Source organism: Triticum dicoccoides, chromosome 2A (genome assembly GCF_002162155.2).
Source record: "Triticum dicoccoides isolate Atlit2015 ecotype Zavitan chromosome 2A, WEW_v2.0, whole genome shotgun sequence".
NCBI classification, from domain to species: Eukaryota; Viridiplantae; Streptophyta; class Magnoliopsida; order Poales; family Poaceae; genus Triticum; species Triticum dicoccoides.
Window position 1 is genome coordinate 255,379,618 of NC_041382.1, and position 7,156 is coordinate 255,386,773.

A 7,156-nucleotide genomic window follows, 5' to 3' on the forward strand; every position below is an offset into this window, starting at 1 on the left:
GCGCGCCCCCTACCTCGTGGCTTCCCTGTTGGTTGCTTGACGTAGGGTCCAAGTCTCCTGGATCTTGTTCGTTCCAAAAATCACGTTCCCAAAGGTTTCATCCCGTTTGGACTCCGTTTGATATTCCTTTTCTTCGAAACCCTAAAATAGGCAAAAAACAGCAATTCTGGGCTGGGCCTCCGGTTAGTAGGTTAGTCCCAAAAATAATATAAAAGTGTATAATAAAGCCCAATAATGTCCAAAACAGAAGATAATATAGCATGGATCAATCAAAAATTATAGATACATTGGAGACGTATCAAGCATCCCCAAACTTAATTCCTGCTCGTCCTCGAGTAGGTAAATGATAAAAACAGAATTTTTGATGTGGAATGCTACTAGGCATAATTTCAATGTAATTCTTCTTAATTGTGGTATGAATATTCAGATCCGAAAGATTCAAGACAAAAGTTCAATATTGACATAGAAATAATAATACTTCAAGCATACTAACTAAGCAATTATGTCTTCTCAAAATAACATGGCCAAAGAAAGTTATCCCTACAAAATCATATAGTCTGGCTATGCTCTATCTTCACCACACAAAGTATTTAAATCACGCACAACCCCGATGACAAGCCAAGCAATTGTTTTATACTTTTGACATTCTCAAACTTTTTCAATCTTCACGCAATACATGAGCGTGAGACATGGACATAGCACTTTAGGTTTAATAGAATGGTGGTTGTGGAGAAGGCAAAAAAAGGGAGAAGATAGTCTCACATCAACTAGGCGTATCAACGGGCTATGGAGATGCCCATCAATAGATATCAATGTGAGTGAGTAGGGATTGCCATGCAACAGATGCACTAGAGCTACAAGTGTATGAAAGCTCAAAAAGAAAATAAGTGGGTGTGCATCCAACTCGCTTGCTCACGAAGACCTAGGGCAATTTGAGAAGCCCATCATTGGAATATACAAGCCAAGTTCTATAATGAAAAATTCCCACTAGTATATGAAAGTGATAACATAGGGGACTCTCTATCATGAAGATCATGGTGCTACTTTGAAGCACAAGTGTGGTAAAAGGATAGTAGCATTGTCCCTTCTCTCTTTTTCTCTCATTTTTTTTATTTTTTTTATTTGGGCCTTTTCTCTATTTTTATGGCCTCTTTTTTCGTCCGGAGTCTCATCCCGACTTGTGGGGGAATCATAGTCTCCATCATCCTTTCCTCACTTGGGACAATGCTCTAATAATGATGATCATCACACTTTTATTTACTTAGAGACTTTTACGCTCACGAAATTAATTTTCATCTTTTACCGGAGAGAGATAAAATAACCATTCCACTTGTAGTAGATGAATATAAAAATTTCTCAGCTCATCCTAATTTTTCAGAATTTTTGGAGTTACATAAGTATTTGAAATAGTCAGATTGCTACAGACTGTTCTGTTTTGATAGATTCTGTTTTCTTTGTGTTCTGTGCTTATTTTGATGGATCTATGGTTTTCTTTGATGAGTTTTTGCCATAGAAAAGTTGGAATACAGTAGATATAATACAAAAACAAAATATGAATTGGTTTGATACAGTACTTATAGTACTGGTTTATTATTCTTATACTAACGGATCTCACGAAGGTTTTGTTGAGTTTTGTGTGATTGAAGTTTTCAAGTTTTGGGTTATCTTACGATGGATGAAGGAAGGATGGAAGATCCTAAGCTTTGGTATGCCCCGGCATCCCAAGCTATTATCAAAGAATGACCAACCAACTAAGCTTGGGGATGCCCCCGAGTGACATCCTCGCTTTCTTCCAACAAATATCGGTATTTTACTCGAGGCTATATTTTTATTCGTCACATGATATGTGTTTTGCTTGGAGCGTCTTGTATGATATGTGTCTTTGCTTGTTTTATTTTGTGTTTTAAGTCATCAATCCTTGCTGGACACACCTATTTGAGAGAGCCAAAATTATGTCATGACTTGTTAGAATTGCTCTCTATGCTTCACTTAAATCTTTTATGACCTAGGACTTTCTCTAGTGCTTCACTTATATCTTTTTGACCATGGTGTGCTTAGTATTTTTGAAGAAATGCTCTCTTGCTTCACTTAGATTTATTTGAGAGTTAGTAAAATTTTGAAGAAACTCTCTCTTTCTTCACTTAAATTATTTTGAGAGAAAGAAATATTATGCTCATGATCTTCACTTATATTTGTTTGAGCTTATGAAAAGCGACACATGAAAATTAGTCCCAACGTGATAGATATCCAAGAAGGATAAAGAAAATAATAATGTCATGAAGATCATTGGACAAAATAAACTTGATTCTTAGTAATAGTTTTGAGATATGATGATGTGATATGTGAGTTATGTTGATGAGTAATTATGCTCTAGTAGGAATATTGGTGTTAAGGTTTGTGATTCCCGAAGCATGCACGTAGTCTCTCATTATGCTATGATGTTGGAGCCTGATTTATTTTTTATTGTCGTCCTTATGAGTGGTGGACGGGGATGAGCGATGGTCTTTTCCTACCAATCTATCCCCCTAGGGGCATGCGTAGTAGTACTTTGCTTCGAGGGCTAATAAACTTTTGCAATAAGTATATGAGTTCTTTGTGACTAATGTGAGTCCATGGATTATACACATTCTTACCTTTTCGCAATTTGCTAGCCTCTACGGTACCGTGCATTGCCCTTTCTCACATTGAGACATGGTGCAAACTTCGCAGGTGCATCCAAACCCCGTGATATGATACGCTCTATCACACATAAGGCTCATTATATCTTCCTTAAAACAGCCACCATACCTACCTATTATGGCTTTTCCATTGCCATTCCGAGATATATTGCCATGCAACTTCACCGCTTCCGTTTGATGACTTGAGCATTCATTGTCATATTGCTTTGCATGATCATATAGTTGACATAGTGTTTGTGGCTCAGCCACCGTTCATCATTTTTCATACATGTTATGCTAGATCATTGCCAGAAGCATTCATATAGAGTCATATTTTGTCATAGGCATCAAGTTGTAATTTTTGTTTCTTTTGAGTTATAAGTAAATAGAAGTGTGATGATCATCATTAATCATTTTTTAAGTTGTGTCTCGGTGAGGAAAGGATGATGGAGACTATGATTCCCCCACAAGTTGGGATGAGACTCCGGACAATGAGAGAAGAAAAAAAGAAAGAAAAATAAAGAAAAAGAAAGAAAAAGGAGAAAAAATGAAACAAATGAAAAATGAAAAAAATATAATAATCAAAGAGAGAAGGGGCATTGCTAGTATCCTTTACCAAACTTGTGCTTCAAAGTAGTACCATGTTTTTCATATGGAGAGTCTTCTATGTTGTCACTTTCATATACTAGTGGGAATTTTTCATTATAGGATTAGATGCACACCCACTTAGTTTTTCATATTGAGCTTTCATACACTTATATCTCTTAGTGCATTTGTTGCATGGCAATCCCTACTCCTCATGTTGATATTGATTGATGGGCATCTCCATAGCCCGTCGGTAGCCGCATCGATGTGAGACTTCCTTACTTTTTTGTCTTCTTTATATTTACCCCTATCATCGTACTCTATCCACCCATAGTGCTATATCCATGGCTTGTGCTCGTGTATTGCGTAAGAGTTGAAAAAGCTGAAGCACATTAAAAAGTACGAACCAATTGCTCGGCTTGTCATCGAGGTTGTGCATGATAAATACTTTGTGTTAAGAAGACAGAGCATGAAAAGACTATATGATTTTGTAGGGATAACTTATGTTAGCATTGATATTTTGAAAGACATGGTTGCTTGTTGATATGCTTTAGTATCTAAAGTATTATGTCAACACTACACTATTGCTTGAATCACATAAAAGACCAATTGTCCATGCTATAAAGAAAAGAATATGACATGACACGTTAAATAGCACTCCACATCAAAAATTCTGTTTTTATCACTTACCTACTCGAGGACGAGTGGGAGTTAAGCTTTGGGATGCTCATACGTCTCCAACGTATCTATAATTTTTTATTATTCCATGTTTTTATATTATCAATCTTGGATGTTTTATAATCATTTTATAGTCATTTTATATCATTTTTTGGTACTAACCTATTGACATAGTGCCAAGTGCTAGTTCCTGTTTTTTTTTCGTGTTTTTACATCGTAGAAAATCAATATCAAACGGAGTCCAAATGCCACGAAACTTTACAAAGATTTTTTATGGGCCAGAAGGAACATGTTGGGCCTTGGTTGCACCTGGGGGAGTCCCGAGGAGGGGACAACCCACTAGGGCGCGCCAGGAGGTCCAAGCGCGCCCTAGTGGGTTCTGCCCACCTCGGGTGCCCCCCGGACCACCTCTTTGCTCTATTAATACCCCAAAATCCCAGAACCCTAGGTGTGTCGATGAAATATTCATCCAGCTGCCGCAGAGTCCAGAACCACCAGATCCAATCTAGACACCATCTCGGATGGGGTTCACTACCTCCATTGGTGCCTCTCCGATGATGCGTGAGTAGTTCTTTGTAGACCTTGGGGTCCGTAGTTAGTAGCTGGATGGCTTCATCTCTTTCTATTGATTCTCAATACAATGGTCTCTTGGAGACAGTGGCAGAGCCAGGAATTTGCTCCTAGGTATTCTTGTAAAAAATTGCCTTAGCAATATAATAGAACAACAAATATGCAGTAAGATGGTAACATCAATGACTAGATGACCATACATTGATAACAGTAGAAAAATATCATTGTGGCAATATTTCTAACAACAATATAGTACTCGATGACTATACATCGATGCCATAAAATAACATTGTGGCAATATCAATGACTTGATGACCATACATCAATAATAATAGCAAAAAAATTGGCCAAAGCAATATAATAGAACAAACAACAAATGTGGACGTAGAAAGTGTTTTCCTTGCCTTAGTTTGATGATATGTCCCACATTTCAAATATGCTAACATACTTCTTCATCTACATCACACAAACAAAGTAGAAATTAGTGGCAGTTGCAATGTGGCATGCACTGAATGGACAAACAATCACAATTTACATAAACAAAGTAGCAATAAGTGGCATTGACTGATGGACAATTGTACAAAAAATTATAATTTATACAAGAACAAATCAACAAAGTAGCAATCAATCCATGGCAGATCAGTGGCTTCTAGCAGTGGAAATTTATCAAAAAAGCTTCAGATTTGTTTTAAAAATAGAGGAAATTTACCTTGGTAATTTGTAGATGGATGCAATACTAGATGGATTGGGTGGCTTCTCCTTCTAGCATGTCGGCTGGCAGACTGAAGCGGCGAGTACCGACGGCGACAGAGGCCGGAGGAAGCCCGCAGCGGCGCTGCCCCGCACAGACCACAACCACGGAGGCCGGAGGCGGACGAGAAGGAGAGGGCCAGAGGGGAGGGGAGGGAGACGGCTAGAGGGGGAGAGGGCCCACCTTGTACGCTGGATCTCGCTTGCTAGCGCTAGCGCTGGCGCTAGCTCCCACGCTCGAGAGAGGAAGAGTGGGAGACGGAGACCTGTTCTATTGCGTTGTTGCCGTCTCGTGCATGGAAGGATGGGTTGGGCTTCGGTGTATAACATGTATACTCAACTTTTTTGGGGCCAGATTCTTTGCTATTCCATGGAATGCCCAGGAATACCCCTGGCTCCACCACTGCTTGGAGATCCATATGATGTAACTCTTTTCGCGGTGTGTTTGTTGGGATCTAATGAACTTTGAGTTTATGATCAGTCATATCTTTTTATATCCATGAAAGTTATTTGAGTTTCTTTGATCTCTTATATGCATGATCTCTTATAGCCTCGTATTTCTTCTCCGATATTTGGGTTTTGTTTGGCCAACTTGAGATATTTATCTTGCAATGGGAAGAGGTGCCCGGTAGTGGGTTCGATCTTACAATGCTTGATCCAAGTGACAGAAAAGGGAACCGACACGTATGTATCATTGCTACTAAGGATAAAAAGACGGGATCTATATCTATGCAATAGATAAACGGATCTTGTCTACATCATGTCATCATTCTTATTGCATTACTCCATTTTTCCATGAACTTAATACACTGGATGCATGCTGGATAGCGGTCGATGTGTGGAGTAATAGTAGTAGATGCAGGCAGGAGTCGGTCTACTAATCTTGGACGTGATGCCTATGTAATGATCATTGCCTGGATATCGTCATAATTATTTGAGGTTCTATCAATTGGCCAACAGTAATTTGTTTACCCACCGTTTGCTATCTTTCTCGAGAGAAGCCACTAGTGAAACCTACGGCCCCCGGGTCTTCTTCCTCATATATTTGCTCGCGATCTACTTTTCCTTTGCATTATTATTCAGATCTATTAAACCAAAAATACAACAATACTTTGCTGCACTTTATTATATTTGCGATCTATTATTTCAATCTACTACAATTTTTTGGCATCATTACCCGAAAGGGATTGACAACCCCTTTAACACGTCGGGTTGCCAGGTGTTGTTATTTTTGTGCAGGTGTTGTTTACGTTGTGTTGCTTGGTTCTCCAACTGGTTTGATAACCTTGATTTCTTCACTGAGGGAAATAACTCCCGTTGGTGTGCTGCATCATCCCTTCCTCTTTGGAGAAATACCGACGTAGTCCTAGCAGGCATGAGCTTTTCCGGCGCTATAGTCAGAGAGCGATCAGTACGAACGGGGCTGTGCACGCCCCGGAGTCTCCCCCCGAGGGAACTTTAATAATCCCAAAGTGCAAGGAATCATCATAGCAATTTCCAAATGTGGACATGATAAGTATGGAGTGTTGAACCCACAAGGAGCTCAAGGCAAGATCAAGATTCTCTCAAATCCTATCTGCCACTGATACGACTCTACGTACACCGAATGTTTGCTTCCATCTAGAAACGAGAAATAAACTACGTTCTGGGTATGAAGAGGATAACTTTGCATGATATCAGAGAACTAAAATATAAAAGTAGGTGTTAAAATAAATTTAGAATATATTACTAAATATTATAAATAGCAAGTGTGGAATAATGATGGGTTGGTGTGTGGAATTATCCTAGGCAATTGTTAACAAGATCGGTAATCATTATTGCAATTTCATATGAGGGAGAGGCATAAGCTAACATACTTTCTCTTCTTGGATCATATGCACTTATGATTGGACCTCTAGCAAGCATCCACAACAAGA